The sequence below is a fragment of the Schistocerca serialis genome, chromosome 8 (assembly GCF_023864345.2).
Source record: "Schistocerca serialis cubense isolate TAMUIC-IGC-003099 chromosome 8, iqSchSeri2.2, whole genome shotgun sequence".
NCBI lineage: Eukaryota > Metazoa > Arthropoda > Insecta > Orthoptera > Acrididae > Schistocerca > Schistocerca serialis.
The window spans coordinates 47427553-47453271 of NC_064645.1; the positions used below are offsets into that span (position 1 = coordinate 47427553).

The window sequence follows — 25719 nt, forward strand, 5'->3', positions numbered from 1 at the left end:
CCACGAATGGGTCGACCATGTTACAGCCGTGATCTCCCATGCTGCTGAGTCGTCGATCCCACGGTCCTCAAGTCATCCCAAGGGGCGTCCTGTCCGTTGTTGGACCACTGAGTGCCGCTCAGCCATCCGAGTCCGCCATGCAGCTCTGCGCCGCTTCAAGTGCCGTCCCTCGGCCGACAATCTTGCCTTTCGGGTGGCAAGGGCCAAGGCGCGGTGAGTGATCAAAGAGAGCAAACGACGGTCATAGCAATCGTCCTTGAACTCCATCTCCCGCTCCACTAGTTCTACGAAAGTATGGGAAGCCATCAGGAGGGTTTCCGCGAAACGCAGCCAACTACCTGTCACGGCATTGCTGCATCAGGGATGTCTCCTCACGGCGCCGAGAGACATTGCCCAGACACTGGTCATGCATTTTGCAGAATCAACTGCCACTATTAACTGTGATCCAGATTTCTGCCGCTACCGCACTGCCATCGAGAGGGATCACTTGGACTTCCGGTCTCCAAATTCTGAACCCTACAACTGCCCCTTCACAATGTGGGAACTGGATTCGGCGCTGTCTGTGGCTCATGATACTGCGCCAGGTGATGATAAAATCCTGTACAGCATGCTGCAGCACTTGTTGCTGCCATCCAAGGAAGTTCTCCTGAATTGTTTTAATATGATATGGTCATCCGGCATGTTCCCTGACTCGTGGAGGGAGGCGATTTTGATTCCCCTCCTCAAACCGGGAAAGGACCGAATGCATCCCAGTAGTTATCGGAGTATTGCTTTGACGAGCTGTGTCGGGAAGACACTGGAACGCATGGTCAACCGTCGCCTGGTTCGGCTGCTCGAGACCAGGCAGCTCCTTAGCCACTCTCAGTGTGGGTTTCGGAGATGTCGTTCAACTATAGACAACTTGCCCTGCTTGAGGCGGCCATCCAGCAGGCCTTCCTACGTCACCAGCATTGTCTGGGTGTATTCTTTGACATTAATAAAGCGTATGACACTACTTGGCGCCGCCTTATCCTCAATCAACCCCATCAGTGGGGCTTTCGTGGCCATCTCCCCATCTTCATTCGATCCTTTCTTTCCCGCCGCCTCTTTCGATATTGGGTTGGTAATGTGCTATCTGTTTTGTATGTGCAGGAGAATGGTGTTCCTCAGGGAAGCGTTTTAAGTGTTACCCTCTTTGCCGTCGCCATTAACAGTATCGCGTTCACTATCCGGAGTCCTGCCCAATGCTCCTTGTTTGTGGACGATTTTGCTGTTTTCTGTTCTTCCTCCAGTCTTGTCACTGCTAGTCGGCAGCTGCAGCTTACGATAAAGCGATTAGAGGCATGGACTGCGAAGACGGGTTTTACCTTTTCTGCAGACAAATGTGTGTGTGTTCATTTTAATAGTTCTCGACGTGCTTTTACCTCCCCTGAATTGCGTCTGAGGGACACCATTCTTCCTTTTAGAGACACTGTGAGGTTCCTGGGCCTCACTTTTGATTCCGAGTTGTCGTGGTTGCCGCACCTTAAAAACCTAAAGGTGCGGGCCCTGAAGGCGCTGAATATTTTGAAGTGTCAGAGCCATCGGTCCTGGGGAGCAGATCGGGTGCGTCTGCTGCAGTTTTAGAGGGCTTTCGTCCGGTCGCGTCTTGACTATGGATGCACCGTGTATGGGTCAGCGAGGCCTTCGTATCTGAAGATTCTTGACGTGGTATACCATGAGGGTATCAGGCTGGCCACTGGTGCCTTCCGTACCAGTCCCATCCCCAGCCTGTGTGCTGAGGCAGGGGAACCGCCGCTCGCTATCTTGCGGATACTCCTCATGGTGCGACGGGTGTGTCAATTCCTTGCCTGTCCTACCTCCCCTGCATACCCTACTGTTGCCCGACCGCCTATGGAACGTCTCTTTTCCAGTCGTCCCAGGGCAACGAGACCATTTGGGATTCGTGCCAAGCATTTGCTTGAGTCCCTTAGTGTGGAGCATGTGGCCCCCCAGCGACAAGGTTTTACTCGCCTGCCTCCCTGGTTGCTCCAGAGGCCCAGCGTCCTTTTAGACTTGTCGGAGTACCGGAGGAGCTGCACTCCTGCGTTTGTTTTTACCTCCTTATTTTATGATATTTTACACCAGCATCCCGACCATGTACCAGTATTTACGGATGGCTCTAAACAGGGGGACTCTGTTGGTTGTGCTGTTGTTTTCCCTGATCGGGTCGTCAAGTTACGACTTCCTGCGGCGTTTGTCATCTTTGATGCCGAATTGTTTGCGATCTTGCGGGCATTGGAGCAGATGAGATGTGTTCCCAGTCTTAAGTTTCTCATCTGTTCTGACTCCCTGAGTGGCCTTCAGACCATGCAACACTTGTACCCAGCGGTTACGGTCGTCCAGAACATCCATGATGCCCTACTCCACCTGCAACGGCAGGGGAAGGAGGTTTCTTTCTGCTGGGTGCCGGGGCACGTGGGTATTAGGGGAAACGAACTGCCGGTTGTGGGTGCCAAAGATGCATGTTCCCTCCCTCACGTTGTTGAATGTGCCGTCCCCCTCCATGCTGTTACCTCCCTTTTGCGTTTTCGTGTTATGCGTCAATGGGAATAGGAGTGGCTGGCAGTCGGTGAAAATAAGCTGCGTTTGGTCAAGGCCACCACGCGGCCATGGCGTACGTCCTACGAGTCATGCAGGCGGGATGAGGTTCTCCTCACTCGCCTCCGCATCGGGCACAGTCCCTTAACGCATGGTTTTTTACTCCGGTGGGAGGACCCCCCAATCTGCAGTGCTTGTTGTTGCTGTTGTTGTGGTCTTCAGTCCTGAGAATGGTTTGATGCAGCTCTCCATGCTACTCTATCCTGTGCAAGCTTCTTCATCTCCCAGTACCTACTGCAACCTACATCCTTCTGAATCTGCTTAGTGTATTCATCTCTTGGTCTCCCCCTACGATTTTTACCCTCCACGCTGCCCTCCAGTACTAAATTGGTGATCCCTTGATGCCTCAGAACATGTCCTACCAACCGATCCCTTCTTCTGGTCAAGTTGTGCCACAAACTTCTCTTCTCCCCAGTCCTATTCAATACTTCCTCATTAGTTATGTGATCTACCCATCTAATCTTCAGCATTGCTTGTGACGTCCAAATTACTGTCCACCACATTTTACTTGACTATCCTTTATTCTCTGACCAGAGGGCGGTGGTTTCCTTGCCACCAGATTTGCCCTCTATTTTGCAAGACGACACAACGACTGTGGTTAAAGTCTTACGGTTTTGTGTCCTGTCCAATTTGTTGCCTCGGATTTTAGGGAGAGGATTTTAATGTGCTGCTGGGTGACTGGCTCACCCAGGTTTTAAGTAAGAGGTCTGCCAGTCACGATTACCTACTTGTTTCACTTCGATTTCTGTTCTCTTTTCCTTGTGTTTCCTTTCCTTTTTAGTGCGTTTCTTCTCCTCTTGTTTTGCCTCTGTATGTGAGGATTTGGAACTGCGTCAGGCCTGTGTCTTTTAGCCGTTCTCCTTGTTCGCTGTCCGTCTTCGTCCCTTCACCGCATGTGTTCCTGTTTCTATGCGTTTGGGCGCTGATGACCACGCTGTTTAGCGTCCGAAAACCTCAAACCACATACACACACTCCAACAATGTGTCAATCCTCATTTCAGTGCAAATGTTCTCTTTACAGATGAGGTTTCATTCCAACGTGATCAAATTGTAAATTTTCACACTTAACATATGTGGGCTGACGAGAATCCGCATGCAATTGTGCAATCACGTCATCAACACAGATTTTCTGTGAACGTTTGGGCAGGCATTGTTGGTGATGTCTTGATTGGGCCCCACGTTCTTCCACCTACACTCAATGGAGCACGTTATCATGATTTCATACGGGATACTCTACCTGTGTTGCTAGAACATGTGCCTTTACAAGTACGACACAACATGTGGTTTATGCACGCTGGAGCTCCTGCGCATTTTTGTCGAAGTGTTCATACGCTTCTCAACAACAGATTCGGTGACCGATGGATTGGTAGAGGCGGACCAATTCCATGGCCTTCACGCTCTCCTGACCTCAACCCTCTTGACTTTCATTTATGGGGGCATTTGAAAGCTCTTGTCTACGCAACCCCGATAACAAATGTAGAGACTCTTCGTGCTCGTATTGTGGACGGCTGTGATACAATACGCCATTCTCCAGGGCTGCATCAGCGCATCAGAGATTCCATGCGACTGAGGGTGTATGCATGTATCATCGCTAACGGAGGACATTTTGAACATCTCCTGTAGCAAAGTGTGTGAAGTCACGCTGGTACGTTCCATTCCATGATTAATGTGATTTGAAGAGAAGTAATAAAATGAGCTCTAACATGGAAAGTAAGCATTTCTGGACACATGTCCATATAACATATTTTCTTTCTTTGTGTGTGAGGAATGTTTCCTGAAAGTTTGGCCGTACCTTTTTGTAACGCCCTGTATGTGTAAAGGATTGCCTTTGTATTTCAAAAGCAAACAATGTTTGATATTTAACCAGTTTTCTCACTTTCCCAGTGGCTCATATTACTTTTTCTCCTTGCACATTCACTTATTCCAAGTCTGGCGGTTCGTTGATCATCTCAAAGGCTGCATTGGAAATAGCACTGATCCGCGCCTCTGTATCTCACGAAACATGCAGACCATGACTGTCAATCTCTACTGGTGTTTGGGTTTTTGTGTCGTCTGTTTTCCTCGCTCTTCTGTTGTCTGGGTTCCTCGTTCTTCCATAACAAATCCTTTATATGAGCCACGTCTTGCCAATAAATCTGACCTATTCTTACCGCCCATCGTTTATCTGGAGGATTTTTTCCTCCTCTTCTCGTATATATCCTTGACTACTTTCTACATGTTGCATATCTTCTTGATCCTCTTCACTCTCTTCATTCTGAGTCACGCTGCATTTCAGTAATTTCATTTATGGTTTCTTTTAACAACTCTGTTGCTTTATTATTGGCTACACGCAGGTCACTAATGTTTCCATTACTTATTTCTTCCAGAGGAAATATAAACAAGTCATCGTTACTGGCTTCAGCTGCATCATTCGCCAGATGTAACTCTTATTTTCTTCACCTCGACATCGTGTTTTTCATCTTCGTTTATGAAGCCTGAATCATACTTGTATCCTCCCTCTTCATCCTGCGTTGACGTTGCATCTTTAAGGTTTCAAACTATTTCAGCCAAAACACTGTCGTTCTCATGTACTATCATTCCATCGGGTAAACATCTTATTATGTCACTACTATTTTCGGAATAGCTTGCATCATGGTGGACTTCTGCTTCCAGTGGATACACATCAAAATCCGAATGAGTTTCCATCATTTTAATTCTCGGATCATCTTCATTTTTCCCTTCGAAAATTACCTTCTTTTTGACAGTCTTCTCTAACTGTTGTTTGCGTTCGGAGAATACAATTATGTCATCAAAATCTATTTCACTTCTGGAAAACCTTCGTTCTTATCTATGATATACATTTCTCTTCCTCTAACTACATCTCATTCCATTTCATTCCATTTGATCATTTTCAGTTTCGTCTATCAGGCTAACGACCTTTTCGTATCTAATGCCATGTGTTTGTATCCCAATGTTACTTTTTTATTGTCTCTATTGTGAAACTTGATTCAGCTCGACCATGCTCAGCCTTTCTGCCCTTATCTACGCGCTTATAGTATTTTCTGTCGTCTTTTCTTGGGTCAGTTTCTAGTTTGCACGCCCGACAGCGCCGAAATGTACGTGGCTGTTTGTTTTTCTCGTCTCTGTGCCCTCTACAATTATTGAAGTTACCTCTATCACGGCTGGCAAACTTTCCTCTCACAAGATTTCTCATCATATTTATTTGGTCCCCATTTCGACCTCCTCTTTCAAGTACATTTTGGTTCCTGAAGCTTCCTCACAGTAGGCAACAAGGTAGTCTGTTCGTCATTCTCTGACATTTTTGCGACGGCGAACTCTCGCAACAATCTGTTTGTTTTCACAAACCAAAACTCCTTCAAAACATTCTCTCTTAACTCTGAAAACGTCATATTTGTCGTGTCTAAGTTCGAACCCCATCTTTTTGAGGTACTTGTTGTAACATCAACTGCTAAATTATTCATTTTTGTGTGTCTAATTTCCTTTGCTAGCACTCAAGTCTTTATGAAATCCGCCGGATGCGAACCTGCCTGTTTGATTTGAGCATTGCATTTCTCCTCTTTGCTCAACAGCTCTGATTTTCGCTCAACCGCAGTAGTACGAGTTGCTTTATTTTGCAGTTCTATCCGTATTGACTTTATTTCATTACGAATTTGTGTAGGCACATCACCTTCACTGCTTTGTACTTGCATGAAACCGGTTTGTACTTTCGTGACACTGTCTTTGGAGTGACACCAAATTAAATTTCGTTGCGTTCGTTATTTCGGTCTTTATTAGCTGACAGAGATCCTGTAATTTATTCCCTACCATCGGTTTCACACTTTCTTCTATCCTTTCAGATCTTTCATTGATACTTGTTACTTATTTCTCGACCTTTGTTAAGTCACCTTTTACTGAAGAAATTTGCCAGCCGGTGTGTCCAAGCGGTTAAAGGCGCTACAGTCTCGAACCACGTGGCCGCTACGGTCGCAGGTTCGAATCCTGCATCGGGCATGGATGCGTGTGATGTCCTTAGGTTAGTTAGGTTTAAGTAGTTCTAAATTCTATGGGACTGATGACCTTAGAAGTTAAGTCTCATAGTGCTCAGAGCCATTTGAACTATTTGAACTGAAGAAATTTAAGAAATGAGTTGACGATTTATCTGGGTATACATATGCAACGAGTCGCTTTTTTGGATTTTTCGTAAGATATATTCTACTGTTCACTAGTTTTCGAGCCACCGCAAGCTCTTCATGAGATGAAGGTGTTACAGGAACATTATATCGGGGACCAAGTGTAGTTAAACGCTGTGGTGATGGGACTAGCGAAAATGACGGTGAAATGTCGAGACGACATGTAATTCCACCTTTTACGCAATGACACAAAGTCAGCACAATAGGCTGTAGGGTGGTAGGAGTGAACCAAAGTAACACATCAGGCAATCACCATCGACAGTTGCACCGAACATTTTATTTGGTACATTTAAACAAGAGAACTTGACAAATAAAACCATCACATGTTTAAAACTAACACACATCTTAAAAATTAACATTCAGATCAAAATAAATTACTTCAATTCTAAACGTTCATAAAAACGCGGCACTTATGGCCTATTACACATTTATCGAAATGAGTTAAATTTTATACACTCTAAATTGTAATCAAGCCGAAGAACAGTTCACTAAAATTTAACTAATGTACTCTTTCCTTACGACAGTGATTGTCATTACCAAAATAATTTATAGTCCAGGCAACAGTCAGATACCATGGCACACAACAGGTTAGTTAAATGGTAGGAACCACATGATTTGGCATACAAAATTTCATGTGAGCAAACAAGCTCGTGAGCTTCAACAACTACGCTCAGAAAATGGACGCCCGCCCGTTCAGCTGTTTCCAATACACGCTCTACATGGACCCCCAGACGAGCAGTAACGGTCACGAATGGGCACCAGAAAATCCCACAACTAGTGGGTATCTACGACAGACTGACATCTGCCTTAAATAACTAGAAACACATCGTCAGTAAAATTAATACATGAACTTAATTACAATATCGATCTGCTGTCATTGAAGGAATTCTAGTACCACCACCAATAGAATCCGTTTCCACACAATTACAACTGGCCTCTCAATAACTGGTAAGAATTAAGGAAACTACTGATTTCAAAATTATACACGTGTCTCTCAGTCACGCTATTAGTTCAAACAGAAACGTAGCAGTAATGTTATTACAATTCAGAGATAAATATATCCACATGGCGACTGGCCATCTTAACTCCGTGGTGTGATATAAATACAATAACCAGGTGGTACTTAAACAAAGACCGGCAAACTGCTTTCAATGGCGGTTAAACTTTGACAGTACGGATCTACAACGGAATGTCTCAGCACTCCAGGCCCTCGTAAATGCCGGCCGCTGTGGCTGAGCGGTTCTAGGCCCTTCAGTCCGGAACCGCGCGACCGCTACAGTCGCAATTCGAATCCTGCCTCGGGCATGGATGTGTGTGACGTCCTTAGGTGAGTTAGGTTTAAGTAGTTCTAGGGGACTGATGACCTCAGATGTTAAGTCCCATAGTGCTCAGAGCCATTTGAACCATTGTTGAACCCCAGATACACCTTAAAACACTACGTATTAAACCAATTGAAATCAACACATTGAAGGCCAGACTCAGTAGGAGTTGCGACGGCCGCCCAAGAAAATAGTTAACCGCACAGAACCCAGCTGTGGATTCCGACCACAACTTAGAGGACAAGCAAGGCCCTTGCTTGTTCGACGAAGCCAGCCGCCGCAGATCCCTATGCCAGGACAGATGAAGCAAGCGGAAAAAACACGAACGGCTTCCCAGTGACGTCTCTTTCCACGCAGCCGATATGTGCCACGACGGCGTCACCCGGTTAAACAGCCCCTGCTTTCTGGCTGACACCGGACCTTAGCTGTTCGCCACAGCTCCCAAAACGCCGTTACTGCTCGGCGTCCCATAGCAAAATCACTCCCTCACCCTCTGGTTTCCGTCTCTCTCCCAATCGACCCGGTAGGTGGCGTCAGCGCGCGTTCTGCGCACACCGCCGAAAAGATGACGCATTCCGGTGGCGGGAATATCGCCGATCGAGTCACACGGCTCAGACGGAAATTTAGCTATCGGTAACGAAATTTTTATCAAGTGAAATGTAGTTAAGTTTTGGGTACTTGCAGTGCACTCCATCGTGGTATCCATAGCAAATTTGTTCCCGTAATGTGCATTATCATGTGTATACACAAATATACACAGTATTTAACTGCACTTGGAGTCACAATTGTTACTCACAGAATGTAAACAAGGGATGTAAATTCGGAGGATATGTACGCAACAGATATGGCACTTTGCAACATCGCGATCTTTTAGCCTGACACGCGTTGTATTACAACAAAAAAATTGTCAAGTACAGATAACATATTAAATAAAGAGATATAAATTCACAAGCTAAAATCACCACAAAAAATTCTTAACGGAGAAACTGAGTCAATGCAGAATCTTTTCTTCCAGAATTTCCAAGACATCCTGGCAGCCACACACCGAAAAAGACAATAATAAGACATGTTGATTCTCCAACATAAATTACATTCTCTCAGCCTTGTAACAACTCTCGCATTCTGTAAGTTTATTACATTATGTTTTACTGCCTAGACAGATAATAACTATGACATGCAGTAACTCATTCACTCTTGACTTACATAGTGAATAGTTCGCTCTATTTGTTTATCTTTTGCCTACCTTTTTAATCCATGTTACTTGCGTATTGGAAATATATGAACACTCCTGTACCTGAATGAAATATTCACACTGCAGCGGAGTGTGCGCTGATATGAAACTTTCTGGCTGATTAAAAGTGTGTGCCGGGCCGAGACTCGAACTCGGGACCTCTGCCTTTCGCGGGCAAGCGCTCTACCAACTGAGCTACCCAAGCACGACTCACGCCGTGTCCTCACAGCTTCAATTCCGCCAGTACCTCGTCTCCAAACTTCGCAGAAGCTCTCCTGCATACCTTGGAGACCTAGCACTCCTGGAAGAAAGGATATTGTGGAGAGCTTCAGCGAAGTTCGGAAGGTAGTAGACGAGGTACTGGCGGAATTAAAGCTGTGAGGACGGGATGTGCGTGGTGCTTGGGTAGCTCAGTTGGTAGAGCACTTGCCCGCGAAAGGCAAAGGTCCCGAGTTGGAGTCTCGGTCGGGCACACAGTTTTAATCCGCCAGGAAGTTTCACTCCGGTACCTACTCACATAATTATATTATCTGTACTTGTAAGTATTTATGTTGTAATGCAGTGTATCTGAGGCGAAAGTTCGTGATGTTGCAAAGCGTTATGTCTGTTCTATACATATTGGCTGTATTTACATCCACTGTTTACATGCTGTGAATAATTGTGAAAGCAAGTGAAACTAAATGCTGTGCGAATGTGTGTGCATACCTGATAATGTACATTGACGGAATAGATTTGCTATGGATGGTTAACGCTAAATGTATCGTATCAAAATTGCGAGACAGCGACTGGTTGTATATTTACATCCAGATAAATCGAGAGTTGTAGTATCATTCCCTCACCCGATCCGCTCAATGGTCGCGCCGTTTGCTATTGTTTGCACTCTCCCTGCTCTCGCCTCCACCATTTGCAGACACACAGCGACTGCTGACGCTGTCCGGCTCAGTTTTGTTTTCTACCGGCCCCTGATAATGTTAGGACTTGCCATACTACTCGATTCTTTTTGCTGTCTGACAAGCGTCCTCACAGAATCTAATGATTCCGGCGACCGCTACGGTCGCAGGTTCAAGTCCTGCCTCGGGCATGGATGTGTGTGATGTCCTTGGGTTAGTTAGGTTTAAGTAGTTCTAAGTTCTTGGGGACTGATGACCTCAGAAGTTAAGTCCCATAGTGCTCAGAGCCATTTGAATCAAGAAACTGGGGACATACTGTCTGACGTTTGAAAAATGTCATCCACCCAGTTCCGTAGACAGGTGTGAGAACTACTACACTACTACCGAAATAAGTAGTAGGGAGGCGCGACGACTGTTTTGATATCAAATTGATTTGGAAATTAATTAAATTGATCAATTAATCACCCCCACTCGGGCCCAACCCGGCCCCCGACCATGCCCACCCCTGTGTCACATGTTTGTCTCAGTTGCACATGTGCCCCTGCTTCCTCATCCCCTCCCCTTGTCCCCCCTTTCCATGGCGGTCTGGAGGGGAAAATGGCGGGAAAAGGACTCAGGCTGTTCTGTGCTACTGGAGAGAGGAAGGAGTGTACTTTATTTATTTTTGGAACAATTTATTTAGGGACGGGTTTCACGTAGTTTATTTATTATGGTGATACAAAACACGTGCTTGGGCTCATAATATACAGTTAACAGACCTGGAAACTACTCGTAAATCACCGAAATAATGAAGTACAGTGATGTACAGACATAAAAACAACTCGTAAATTACCGAAATAATGCATGGCACACCCTACAGACATGTTCACAAAGTAATGCAGTACACTGATGTGCAGACACCTACACTACGCACAAAATTATCAATATAATGCATGTATAACGCTCTGCAAACACGCTCACAACGCTTAAACAGCCGAAATAATGCAGTGCACAAACACTCACTGCATGTAGAAATGCTTTCGTATTACCTTTAAGAAATTCAACCATGATGTCTCAGCGATCTGTTTCCTACAGATGTCCAAGGTGGAATGATGACTGACCGTGTCAGGCACACACGCCAGCCCTGTCTGTCCCACAGGCGAGACGCGTCTGGGCGGGCACGCCTGGAGAGGGTGGTGACGTGTTTACCTGGATACCACGGCCGGCACGCTGACGCATCGCCTTTGTACCTGTGGGTCCAGCACGGATAAGGGTCAACGCTAGAGGCTCACGCTTTTCGTCGTATTTCTGGTGGGGTATCACGTGACCATGTGTAGCCGTGCGGCATGTTGTTGAGAGGGCATAGTGAGTTGTACTTAGAGCAATTGTTTTATCATATCCCACACGGATAAAGAATGCAAATAAGGAAGCAGTTCTTGGCAAAATATCATTTCAAAATTAGACTCCACACTCGAAGTACCGTAAAATTTTGTTAAGGGGTGACTTTGACAATTTTTTTAAATTCGTACTCTGCAATATTGTTATGTAGCATTTCCAACAGGTTTACATCTACACAGCACTGCAAAAATCTAGTAGGATGGAATACAAATTTCTTGCAACAAAAAAAAGAGACAGTTTCTTGTGTAGCTTACGCCAGAATAAAGGACAATAAATTACATGACTATTTCAAAATGTGAAAAAATTAACATGGTTGTCTGTGAGGCAAAGAAACTGTACAACTGACAGTTTATATTCTACTCTAGGAATAAATATGAAGCCATGTGGGGAGTTAAAACGATAAAACACGGTATGCTGCCAGTCTTAAATTTAGCATAGAATGGCATTCTATAAATTTAAGACGTAAACACAAATTAAGAAATAACTTCAGGCCTAGAGGAAGTACTATAAGAGTGCCTTGTGATCGAAAAACACTTTCACAGAAGGCAGATTTGTAAAATTCTGCTACAGCTGTCATTATATTTGAAACAAAATATTAAGTTCAAAACTACTGACCAAATTTGCCTATTTAGTCAGCTTCAAGTCAATGTTTACGTATCTTCGTACGTATATAGCATTAAGAGATCTCACAGTGTCATAAAGGGAACAGGACATCAGAGACTACTCCAGCAGCATCGGAATTTCATGAACCATACTAAAATGCTTCATTCCGCTCTAATTGCATATTTCTATGTCCAGATGCACTCTGAAGTATCTGATATTCACCTTTCCATGTGGTTTTCGTGATACCAATTTTTATTGGAGGTCCAGTACTGTATTCTCATGTTTGGTTCTTTATTATTGTATAACGTCATTCGTCACAGAAAATGAAAATTTGCCCTTTAAATTGAACAAGGTTGAAAGTAGCCAATAGTGCGGAATGAAACACTTCGTTTCAAATAAACTAACTGCCTCAGTGGAAAAAAAAAATAAACTGAAGCAAATTTCTCTATAAAACAGACAGAAATAGCTTCATTAAGACATTAATGGTTGATTGCTAATAACGTGGAAATAATATAAAATCAGAAAATTGAAACTACTAACTTATTTTGGTCTTTCATGGTTACGAGAATGTATATTAATTCACTTGATGGCTCCCGGCCACAGAAATCTGTTTTGATTTCATTTGACGTGGGAGCTGTAAACGAAGACACGAAACATATACACGGGTCACGTGGGCAAGGACACGCCACTATAACTCAGCTTACTCTGCGCATGCGCGTATCTGGCAGCTTGGGCGCGCCAGACACATTTTTCCGGGTAGCTTCTGGCTACTTGCTGCTACTGCTCATACAGCAAACAGCCACGCTTCAAGTAGCAAATAAAAAAAAAAAAAAGCGGGAGGAAGGCCCTGCTCATACGCGAATTCAGCTCTGCGCATGCGCACGAGCCTGCTGCCAACTGCTCATACGAACCTTAGGAGACACGCTCCTTAATTGCTACACATGCCAGTCTGTTCCACAGGCGAGACGCATCTGTCTGGCGCCCGTGACGTCAACGACGACTTGTCGAAAGGTTCTGCACGTGACAGCTCTATGACATGGCCTAAATGCCGAGCGAGGTGTTTTCCTAGCGACCTACCTTTGCAGGTATAGCTAAAAGGTTGTCAATATTAAGCTGACAGCCAAGTCTTCCTCTGGACACACTATAGAACTCTTTCACACTGCTTTCAGAAAATGTTTACCCCAATATCCCAGAATAACACAGGACGCATTCTTCCTAGCGATCCTAATGAGGCAGCCTGTCCATATCATATCACCCCTTCCTGTAAATCATAAAGTGCTGCAGAAATAGTTAAGGATTGCTTGTCTGCATGGGAATTCCTGCCCTAACAGAAGGGACTGTTCAAAACATGGATCAGCACATGTTATTAACGTCTGTGGCGACGTGCCTTCGAGGAACAAATGCATGGCACAGCTAAAAGGTTGTTAATGTTAAGCTGACAGATGCATGCTATATAAATCTTTTGAACTGCTATTAGAAACTGTCTCAGAATGATCAAATAGTGTTTTTCTGAGGCTAGAAGCTGCACCCAATATTCTATCCACTTGCACGCAAACACAGGATGTTTGTCTCAGATCTTTCTTCCCCCCCCCCCCCCCCCCCAATCCAACAGACGTGATACTTTCCTCAAACAGCTGCACCAAGCCTGCTTAAAGAAAAAAAAGCAAGTTAGAACTTGCTGGTATGGCACTCTGACTTCCTATTGGTCCTCTAAAAAGTACAGGCTGGAGTCTTAAGCTATATAAAGCCCAAACCCCGCCACAATCATGTCGGTCTTTTGCCAGTGCTTAGTGTGATTTCTACACCGTGAGGTGCTCAGCCAGCAGAGATGCCAGCGGCAGTGGGGGTGGGAAAAGAACAAACTTGAGTCAATTGCCATGTAAGTGTTTATAAAAAAAATTATGAGTCCAAATTTTGACAGTTACGAAATTTCATAGCAAAGTATTCAAATTGTACAAAATTGTTAAGGCTTTCGTGGCCACTTGTTGACAAACTGCCTATTGCCTTCTGTCTCGGGTTCTTCGGCCGACGTTCATCTAATGATTTTTCTGACGTTTCGCCAGCACGAGTGGCTGGCATTGTCAAAGCTTCACCCTCCATTGCCGGTGGTGAACTGGAGGCGAGGTTGCGGGCGCAGACTATATGTACCTGCCGCGCCAACGTCTGAGGGCTTCTCCGCGGTCATTTCCGGTGCGGTTCTCCTCTTGCTACCTGCGACGGCCGTTCGCTGCAGTACGGGAAGCCAGGATCCGTTTACCTTAAGGCTTTCCTCTTTCTTGTTCAAACTGTTCGCGTGTTTTTGTATTTCCACAGCTTCTCTGAACAAGCGCGAGTGATAGTGCTTCTCTACAGCCAGAACTTCCGTGTCGGCGAATTTTATTACGTGGTCGGTCCCATTCAGTGCGTGCTCTGCCACGGCCGATTTCTCCACCTGCGCCAACCTGCAATGTCGCTTGTGCTCTTTGATCCTGGTGTTGATGGATCGTCCAGTCATTCCGACATAAACTTTTCCGCATGTGCATGGTATACGGTATATTCCCGACATTGCAAGTGGGTCTCTTTTCTCCTTCGCCGATCTAAGACACTCTTTGATCTTCCTTGTCGGTTTGAAAATCGTCTTTACGCCATGTTTGCGCAATGTACGGCAGATTCTGTCCGTCACTCTGGGAATGTATGGCAGAAAAGCCGTACCCGACATTTCTTTTTCTGGTTCCTTACTTCGCCGAGTGTTGGTCTCTGTTACACTTCCCAGAGTGACGGGCAGAATCGGCCGTACATTGCGCAAACATGGCGTAAAGACGATTTTTAAACCGACAAGGAAGATCAAAGAGTGTCTTAGATCGGCGAAGGAGAAAAGAGACCCACTTGCAATGTCGGGAATATACCGTACACCATGCACATGCGGAAAAGTTTATGCCGGAATGACTGGACGATCAATTAACACCAGGATCAAAGAGCACAACCGACATTGCAGGTTGGGGCAGGTGCAGAAATCGGCCGTGGCAGAGCACGCACTGAATGAGACCGACCACGTAATAAAATTCGCTGACACGGAAGTTCTGGCTGTAGAGAAGCACTATCACACGCGCTTGTTTAGAGAAGCTGTAGAAATACAAAAACACGCGAACAGTTTCAACAAGAAAGAGGAAAGCCTTAAGGTAAACGGATCCTGGCTTCCCGTACTGCAGCGAACGACCGTCGCAGGTAGCAAGAGGAGAACCGCACCGGAAATGACCGCGGAGAAGCCCTCAGACGTTGGCGCGGCAGGTACATATAGTCTGTGGCCGCGAGCTCGCCTCCAGTTCACCACCGGCAATGGAGGGTGAAGCTTTGACAATGCCAGCCACTCGTGCTGGCGAAACGTCAGAAAAATCATTAGATGAACGTCGGCCGAAGAACCCGAGACAGAAGCCAATAGGCAGTTTATTCAAATTGTGCTACATTTTCGTAACAAGTGGTTATAAAAGTTTTTTTTTCCTTACTATTACAGCATCCATTCCCGTAATGCTGTAGCCGGCTCTCATATCAATGGAGGTTAATACTTTCACTCCATGGAAACATTGTAATAATTCTTCCATGCTCTCCGGTCTGTCTGTTTCTGCTTTAATAATTGTGTTGATTTGCCGAGAATCCGTCACCAATCTCACCCACTCACCCTTTTTCGGTACCACTAAAAGTGGTGAGTTGTACGGACTCACTACGAATTCGCCTACGTCCTGCTCGAGCATCTTCGCGACCTCTGCCTTCACTTTTTCTTTCTGTCCTAACGGAATGGGGTACGGCCTCACGAAAAACTTTTTGTGTTCCCGTACTTGGAACTTGTTTTCGAAGCCTTTTATCGCACCTGGTACGTTCGAAATTATTATTTCGTGATTCCTCAGAACCTCCAGCGGTCTTAAACGGGCGTCCTCTGGCATGTCTCCTACGCCGTTCGTACTTCATTCGACTGTTTTCCTGAAAACCCCATCCCTTCCGTGCACGGATGGCGGTGAGCTCACTCCGCTAATACAGTTCACGAGGGTCTGCGGTTCCTGGTGCGCTCCCGGGTAAGTGAGAATTTGCATGCAGCTGGCTTCAGACTCTTCCCTTATGACGCAATTATCGAACTTCAATTCAATGGGGTTCCCCTCTCTGTTTTGAGACTTGATACCTGCATCTAAGTCTACAATTGCCTCGTGAGCGTTCATGACATCTACCCCTAAAATTACTTCAGTGTTAATTAAGGGCACAATGAAGAAGTTCTCCTCGAATTTCAACATGATCCTAGTCTGCCACTTGGCTTCTACAATTTTACTGTATATTGCCCCTCTCACTTTCGTCCCTCGCAACGGCAAAGTCGGCCAAGCTTCCGCCTTCCCGCATTTTCGGAATGCAGCCTCACTGACAATAGAGATCGGACTCCCTGTATCGTTTACGCAGCCCAGTGATACCCCTTTCACTGAGATGGCAATCACCAGACTAACAGCTGAAATCCTGTTATCCGTTTGTTCCTGAAGTAATGTTTCCCTAATATCTTCCTGACCTATGTAACGTACTCTGCAACTTTCCGTCGTCGCGTTTGGACTAATACCGTCTACCTCAATATGCATTGGACATAACTGTTATTTTCCCTCCATTCCTGATGGGTTTTTTCGTGGATCAGCGGGTCTGATTTTCACGTCAGCGGGAATAGTTTCCCTCTTCTTATTCGCCGGGACCTGCCCATATTTTTACCGTACTCGACTACCCGTGAGCCTGAAATGAGCCTGAAACGTCCCCTTAGAAAAATTATAAATGGCTGTGCTTAAACTGACACACAATATTTTTAGCGCAACGCAATCTGACTTTCAAAAATCCCTACAAAAGAATGGTCCTGACTAACAATAACCTATACCTTTCATGAATCGCTTACCTCACAAAAATCTTCGTTTCTCGAACTACTGCAATACAGCGAGCGCCACTACTGCCAGCAAAATAAAAGATTCAAACTACTGAAGCCACTAACTACTGATAGGCATAGTTAGCAAAGTGGTTCAAATCGCTCTGAGCACTGTGGGACTCAACTGCTGTGGTCATCAGTCACCTAGAACTTAGAACTACTTAAACCTAACTAACCTAAGGACATCACACACACCCATGCCCGAGGCAGGATTCGAACCTGCGACCGTAGCAGCAGCGCGGCTCCGGACTGTAGCGCCTAGAACCGTACGACCACCGGGGCCGGCCATAGTTAGCAAATGAAAGATTTTGATAAAGAACAAACAATGTATTTACCTTAATAGTGTTCAAAAGTCATAGTATATATATCAGTTCATGACATCCAGTCTTACAAGTTTACTGTCTCTGATGGACACACGTCCAGATCATCCGCTCTCAAAACTCCGCCATCTCTCTCCCCACATCCACCACTGCTGGCGGCTCACCCACAACTGAGCAACGCTACGCGCTGTTAACAGCCAACTGCCCAACACTACAATAACGACTATTACAACAATGCCACCCAGCCACAGACTGCACACAGCACAGCCAGTGATTTTCATACAGAGCGCTACGTGGCGTTACCAATAGAAAACCTGCGCCTTTTCCTGTTCCCAATCGCCGACGTCGTACTCTAACTCCTGTAAGAGTAATTTAAACGATTATAAATCGTCCACCTATCACGATATGGCGCAGCTGAGTTGGAAGTTTCATTACACACATCCTTATCAGTTCGCCCGGACTGTAAGGGTTGTACAGAAACTGGTTGTTCTGCAGCATGTGTTCGAACAGTCACGCAGGAATCGCAAAACCAGATTGGTTTAAATTTGGCAGCATCATATATTATTCTTTACCCGGTCTTGCGCCGCCTCGGACCAATAGGCCGGGAGAAACTCGCGCTGACACTCGCGTACCGTCGTGTACGTGCGAGCTGCAGCGGGTTCGACCTCGAGTTGCCCGACACATAAATTCTATTTTATATTCATCCGGCCAGTTGGGTGGTAAGCGGAACTGGTATTATTTAAGCCAAGCATGTGGGTGTATCCTGTTCACCGAGTTGCGGAAGACTTAGAATTTTCGCACAGCGAGAAAGCGTTTGTAGTCAAACCCTTCCGCTTCCCTCCTGTAAGACCCCACCCACGAGTTTCTGTGTCCTTCCCGACATTTGCCTATGTTGCTCGCTAGTTTCTTCCTAGCCCTCTAATGTCCGGATTCACATCCCTCGCTACTGTCTTGTGCGCCTTTGCGCACTTGGTTTCCCATTTCGGTTCCGCACACGAGAATATTCTCCACGTGAGCCACTCGTTCGCATATCTCGTTTGTAGCATCGCGTTGTCACCTTCTGACCTCACATTTTCCTTCCTAAAATTTCCTTAATAATTTGATTTCTTCATTATCTGTTGCATTCAGCATCGCAGCATTCTCGCTTCTCCCCGACATTGTAATATCTGCAACCTTTTCCTCGAGTTTCTCTAACTCTTCTTTCACCTTCTTTATTTCCTTCCTATTTTGCACTTTTACCGCTTCTACTTTTCCCTCAAGGATTGCCCTGTTGTTTGGTTCAAATGGCTCTGAGCACTATGGGACTTAACATCTATGGTCATCAGTCCCCTAGAACTTAGAACTATTTAAACCTAACTAACCTAAGGACATCACACAACACCCAGTCATCACGAGGCAGAGAAAATCCCTGACCCCGCTGGGATTCGAACCCGGGAACCCCTATTGTTTGGATCTACTTTTTCTTGAGTTGCTTCGAAGGCTTTTAAACGTTTAATCTCCCTTTTATTTTCGCTATTACATCTTTCTGCTAATATTTGGAGTCCCTTCTCTAAATTTTCTCATTTCGACCTGAACTCTTTTCTGTTCTTTCTCGACAGCGCTTAATCTATTACCTACTACTTCAAATTTTTCGTTGACCTCGTTCACAACATCCTTTCAAGCCTGTTCAAGTAGCGCCTTATTCGCTTCAAATCTCACATCTACACGGGCCATGATACCTTTCAGTTTTGAGTTAAATTTCGTATTATTTTCTTCCTGTTTCGTCATACTTTCTTTCATCACCCTGACCAATGCGGCCACCCATATGTTATTCCGGTCCGTATTTTCCGACGTACTTTGACTGCTCCCTATTGTCTCGGTTTCGTCCTGCTACCAGTCGGGGAGATACCCTGCACATTTTCTAAGTTCAGCATTCCCGCAGCGCAACTAAAATGGGGCATATTCCCGTTGCTTGTCTCACACGCGCCTCTCTCTCTCCGCGGCTATCTGTTTAATGGTAACTCCCTCTGCGCCTGACCTGTTTATCCTCGCACCGCTCCTCGAGCGACCACATGTCTCCATTTTGGATACTGGGATCTCCCAGGTAACGATGAAGTGGGGATTTTCCCGTTGGACCATTTCACGAGTGTACCGTCAATGTTAGAAATCCGATAAAACACCAAATCCCCGACATCGCTGAAGCCACGAAAACCTCCTGCAAGAACGGAACCAACGACGACTGAAGAGAATCGTTCAACGTGACAGAAGTACAACGCTTCCGCAAATTGGCGCAGATTTCAAAGCTGGGCCATCAACAAGTGTCAGTGTGCAAACCATTCAACGAAACATCATCGATATGGGCTTTCGGAGCGGAAGGCCCGCTCATGTACCCTTGATGACTGCACGACACGAAGCTTTACGCCTCGTCTGGTCCCATCAACACCGAAATTGGACTGTTGATGAATGGAAACATGTTATCTGAGCGGACGAGCCTCGTTTCAAATTGTATCGGGCGGATGGACGTGTTAGGGTGTGGAGACAACCTCATGAATCCATGGACCACGCCTGTCAGTAGAGGACTGTTGTGATGCTTCTAGATACGACTCTGACAGGTGACACGTATGTAAGTACCCTGTATGATCACCTAATCCATTGATGTCCATAGTGCATTCCGACTGCCTTGGGCGATTCCAGCAGGACAATGCCACAGCGCACACGTCTATAATTGCTACAGCGTGGCTCCAGGAACACTCTTCTGAGTTTAAATACTTTCACTGGCCACCAAGCTCCTCAGACACGAACATTATTGAGCATATACGGGATGCCTTGCAACGTTGAGAAGAGATTTCCACTGTTACGGATATATGAACAGCCCTGCAGGACTCATGGTGTCAGTTGTCTCCAGCACTACTTCAGACACTAGTCGAGTCCATGGCAGGTCGTGTTACGGCACTTCTGCGTGCTCGCGTGGCCCTACACGATATTAGGCGGATGTACCAGTTTCTTTGGCTTTCAGTGAATACGATACTACTCTGTGATACAATTGCCTTGATTGAATACCTTATTCGCGGGCCTCCAGCCGTGTCAGGTGGTGGCATATCCAGTAGTTTAGGACTGGCTGCTCCTCTGCCGTTGTCAAGTACTGCCCGACCGTCGTGTGGCTGCTGGAATCCATGACACTGGCTGTTACGTCACCAACCTTCAGGCACCAACTGCAGTCTCAAACCCGCACTGCTCTAAGGACCTCGGTCCATCCAGCGGAAGCCGTAAATGTTGCCGAATAAGTGTCACGAGATCTAAAACGTCTACAAAAAGTCTTTCGTGACTCTGCAACCAGCAAGCATCATGATCTATTTCATATGGTGTGCACAAGCAGAACCGCACCGTGGGGTAACTCACAGTTTTTTTATGTTCTCTGTTGCAGTGACATGGAAGATTAGCAAGATCTTGATGGGACATAAAAGCGAATCAGTCTTCAGGTAACAAACTAAAATATGGCACCTCGTGAGGCCTGTGAAAGAAAATGTAGATCGCAGCACTACCAATGTTCAGCAAATATCCTGTGGGTGTGGTTAGTACACTACTGGCCATTGAAATTGCAACACCAAGAAGAAATGCAGATGATAAACGGCTATTCATTGTACAACTACATTATGCTAGAACTGACATGTAATTACATTTTCACGCAATTTGGGTGCATGGATCCTGAGAAATCAGTACCGAGAACAACCACCTCTGGCCGTAATAACGGCCTTGATACGCCTGGGCATTGAGTCAAACAGAGCTTGGATGGCGTGTACAGGTACAGTTGCCCATGCAGCTTCAACACGATACCACAGTTCATCAAGAGTAGCGACTGGCGTATTGTGACGTGCGAATTGCTCGGCCAAAATTGACCAGACGTTTTCAATTGGTGAGAGATCTGGAGAATGTGTTGGACAGGGCAGCAGTCGGACATTTTATGTATCCAGAAAGGCCCGTATAGGACCTGCAACATGCAATCGTGCATTATCCTGCTGAAATTTAGGGTTTCGCAGGAGTCGAATGGAGGGTAGAGCCACGGGTCGTAACACATCTGAAATGTAATGTCCACTGTTCAAAGTGCCGTCGATGCGAAGAAGAGGTGACCGGTACGTGTAACTAATGGCACCGCATACCATCACGCCGGGTGATACGCCAGTATGACGATGACGAATACACGCTTCCAATGTGCGTTCACCGCGATGTCACCAAACACGGATCCGACCATCATAATGCTGTAAACAGAACCTGGATTCATCCGAAAAAATGACGTGTTGCCATTCGTGCACCGAGGTTCGTCGTCGAGTACACCATTGCAGTCGCCCCTGTCTGTGATGCAGCGTCAAGGGTAACCGCAGCCATGGTCTCTGTGCTGATAGTCCATGCTCCTGCAAACGTCGTTGAACTCTTCGTGCAGATGGTTGTAGTCTTGCATACGTCCTCATCTGTTGACTCAGGGATCGAGACGTGGCTGATAGATCTGTTACAGCCATGCGGATAAGATGCCTGTCATCTCGACTGCTAGTGATACGAGGCCATTGGGATCCAGCACGCCCTTCCGTATTACCCTCCTGAACCCACCGATTCCATGTTCTGCTAACAGTCATTGGATCTCGACAAACGCGAGCAGCAACGTCGCGATACGATAAACCGCAATCATGATAGGCTACAATCCGACCTTTATCAAAGTCGGAAAGTCTCCTACTTACACAAGGCATCACAACAACGTTTCACCAAGCAACGCCGGTCAACTGCTGTTTGTGTATGAGAAATCGGTTGGAAATTATGCTCATGTCAGCACGTTGTAGGTGTCGCCACCGGCGCCAACCTTGTGTGAATGCTCTGAAAAGATGATCATTGGCATATCAGAGCATCTTCTTCCTGTCGGTTAAATTTCGCGTCTGTATCACTTCATCTTCGTGGTGTAGCAATTTTAATGGCCAGCAGTGTAGTAGTTGGACACACTGGACAAATGGTTCAAATGGCTCTAAGCACTAAGGGACTTACCATCTGAGCTTATCAGTCCCCTAGAACGTGGAACTACTTAAACATAACTAACCTAAGAACATGACGCACATCGATGCCTGAGGCAGGATTCAAACCTGCGACCGTAGCAGCAGCGCGGTTCGAGACTGAAGCGCCTAAAACCGATCGGACACAAAGGCCGGCCAGACTGGATGCACTGAAGAATAATACCGAGTTCAACAAAAGTTGACTGTGGTAAATAGGAGGTAGCCGAAAGTGCATTAGAAATGTAAGCGCCCCGGTGGTCCCGGTCGCCTACGCTGGACTGGAGGCCGAGCGGTGACCTCTCCAGTTGTCAGGATGCTAGGAAATGACTGTGGACGCGTCAGAAACGCCAAAGAAACTTTATTAATTCATGACATTTCTGCCGAGTACAATGTGGCCCGCGCAACACAGGCTGGCTGAGCTTGGTGATATCAACGACCTTCCCCAAGTCCTCGCTGACTGGTAGTGATGACACCAGCTCCGGGCCACACCAGTCTTGCTAGCGCAGTGCCGCATGCTGTGACGTAGCGTGGAATGCCCTTACTTCGGCCGCGCGTGGCTGGCGGCGCCGGCTGGCCAGCCGGCTCAGTGACAGACAGCACGCCGCTGCGCGCAGGAGGTCCCGGGTTGGAGTCCCGGCGCTGTCGGCACGAGAAGCGTTCTCGTAGTGCGGAGTGTACTCTATCCCACCCCGTCTTCTTCCCTGCTCCTCCTGGTGGCTCGTCCGCGGTGGACGGGCGGAACGGGCTGCAGTCTCCCAGCGTCGTCGGCTCACCCGGTTGTGACAGCAGATGCACAGGGTGTAGGCGACGATCTCGATCACGGCTCACTGATGTGGTCAGCATTGGCGGCGGGCGAGTCTGCCGCGATGTCTGCTAATTCTGGGTTGATGATTGACAGCGGCAGCAGAGAGGACCAGAGCTGGTTCTGTCCCCTCACATCTGCTGCCGGATGGGCCGCCCTTACTGCAACATCTCCTAATAAAGATTAACATGTCGATCACCGAGCTGAGCGCTACGCAGCGACCCAGTACACATCTAACTGCAAGTCTAACTGCGAGTGCCTTGTTGCTATCAAGGCTGGCGTAATTAAAGGAAGCACGAGCGACGCCCTGACGTCATGCTCGTTTGTAATGAACGCATTCGTTCCACTTACACTGCTGATTCATCTGTCGTACTCGACCCTTAGGTGTTCTTGTCACAGAGTTACGTGTTGTTACGGCAGACTTACGCCAAGTTGTGGAATGCAGTACAGCTGACGATATATCTCTGTCTTACACTCTATGAAAGTCTCCGTCTAACACAAACCTGCGTGCTAAGCAATTCTCTCTCGCCTGTTGTGTGTAACCAGGCCATTCCCCTGTGTGACGACACATTCCGCTACATGTGCAATCCTCTTACATCTTGGCTAACCTACTGCCTCTGGCTCTCGGCATAGGCAACGAAACTTTGACAATATTCCACGTTTCCAACTCTTTACTATTCCGCGACACTACAGAAGATCGACTTAAATTTAAAGTCAACGAGAACTCTGTCATGATGAAACCAAAAGTCTTCTTAGGTCATGTAATTAAAGAAGGCATAAAAATTGGGATACGTGCTGAGGTCAGCGACGGCGGCAGCTGTCCGCAGCGCTGAGTTCAGGCTGGAAGCCGGCCGACACGGGCTTAACGCGGTCTCGGGAGTCTGTCTCAGGATGGCAATACTGCGTTAAGCGGCGGCGGCGGCTCAGAGGGTACCGCGGCTGATGTGCCAGGCCATCGCCCCCGCCACAGCCAGCCACCACCTGGCGCTGGCCTCAGAGTCCCTGGATCCGAGCCCAACAGGTTCCATCTACCATTATATTTTGCTCGTGGGAAACAAAATTGTAGCTTTACAGTCTGTACCTAGAAAAGCTGCTTTCGTGACGAAACTAGCGTTTCCCGTCTTCGCCGTTTCGTAAAAAATTCGTTCAACGTTTCCCTAAGTGAATTTGAACCCTGGTCAGTTATTTAATATTTCTGACATCCCTCTACCGAACTCTACTGAGAAGCAGCCTGTTTATGATTGGTTCATGTCAGTCCTGCTATTGTACACTGACGAAAAAAAATCGCAACACCAAAAAGAAGTTTTGCGTGATAAATGAAAATTGGTAGGCATGTTGAAAGATGTCTCCTTCCAGTTTCGCGCCTCTTGCGTAAGAGTGGTCCTAGCAGCGCCACTGTCAGGATGAAAATCGAGTTCGTTTCAAACACACACGCTGTAACCTCCAGGAACGTTAGTTACCTTTGAGGTTCGACATGGTGAGTTTGCTTTTAAGGCGACAAAGTAGCCATTATTAGCACTTCATTAAGTTTCAATGCAGTCGCGTTATAAGGATAGGAGAAGCTGGATGTTCCTTGTGCGATACTGCAGAAAGAATGTTGCCACTGTACACGATTGCTGGCAGCGGTGATCACGGGAATGTACGGTTGCTAGGAAACCGGGCTGTGGGCGGCCAAGAGGCACTACCGAGAGGAAGACCATCGTGTTTGGCGCCGGCCGGAGTGGCCGAGCGGTTCTAGGCGCTTCAGTCCGGAACCGCGCGACCGCAACGGTCGCAGGTTCGAAACCTGCCTCGGGCATGCATGTGTGTGACGTCCTTAGGTTAGTTAGGTTTAAGTAGTTCTAAGTTCTAGGGGACTGATGACCTCAGCTGTTAAGTCCCATAGTGGTCAGAGCCATTCGAACAATGTGTCTGGCACATGGCTCTGGCGCATCGTCCTGGATCTGCAGCAGCAATCTGAGCAGCAGCTGACACAGCGATAGAACGAACTGTTACAAATCGGTTGCTCCGAGGACAGCTCCGAGCCAGACGCTCTGTAAGGTGCACTCCAGTAACCCGCTGTTTGCGACTTCAGCTCATGTGAGGGCAGGGTGGAGATCTGCTGTGTCTTCTGATGAAAGCCGGCTCGGCCTTGGTACCAGTGATGGCCGAGTGTTGGTTACGAGGAGGCCAGGTGAGGGCTTGCACCTAGTCTACCTGGCTGCCTGACGCACTGCGCCTGCGCACGGAGCCGTGGTCTGGTGCGCGATTTCGTGTGACCGCGGGAGCACTCTCGTGCTCATCCCGCGCACCCTCACCGCAAATTTGTACGTCAGACTGGTGATTCGACCTGTCGTGCTGCCAGTCACGGACAGCATTCCAGGGGGCGTTTTCCAACAGGATAACGCTCGCCCACGTATCGCTGTTCTAACCCTACATGCTCTACAGTGCGTCGACATGTTGCCTTGGTCTGTTCGATC

General features: G+C 46.8%; 1 protein-coding gene and 1 non-coding gene across 2 annotated transcripts in view; one reads left to right on the top strand and one right to left on the bottom strand.

The window, feature by feature from the left end:
* Positions 1-25719, top strand: part of LOC126416585 (uncharacterized) — a 418464-nt gene that overhangs the window by 250922 nt on the left and 141823 nt on the right. The gene's annotated exons all lie outside the window — the stretch shown is intronic.
* On the bottom strand, positions 9470-9544 carry Trnas-cga (transfer RNA serine (anticodon CGA)). The gene has a single exon. It is a non-coding gene; the product is annotated as a tRNA-Ser (tRNA).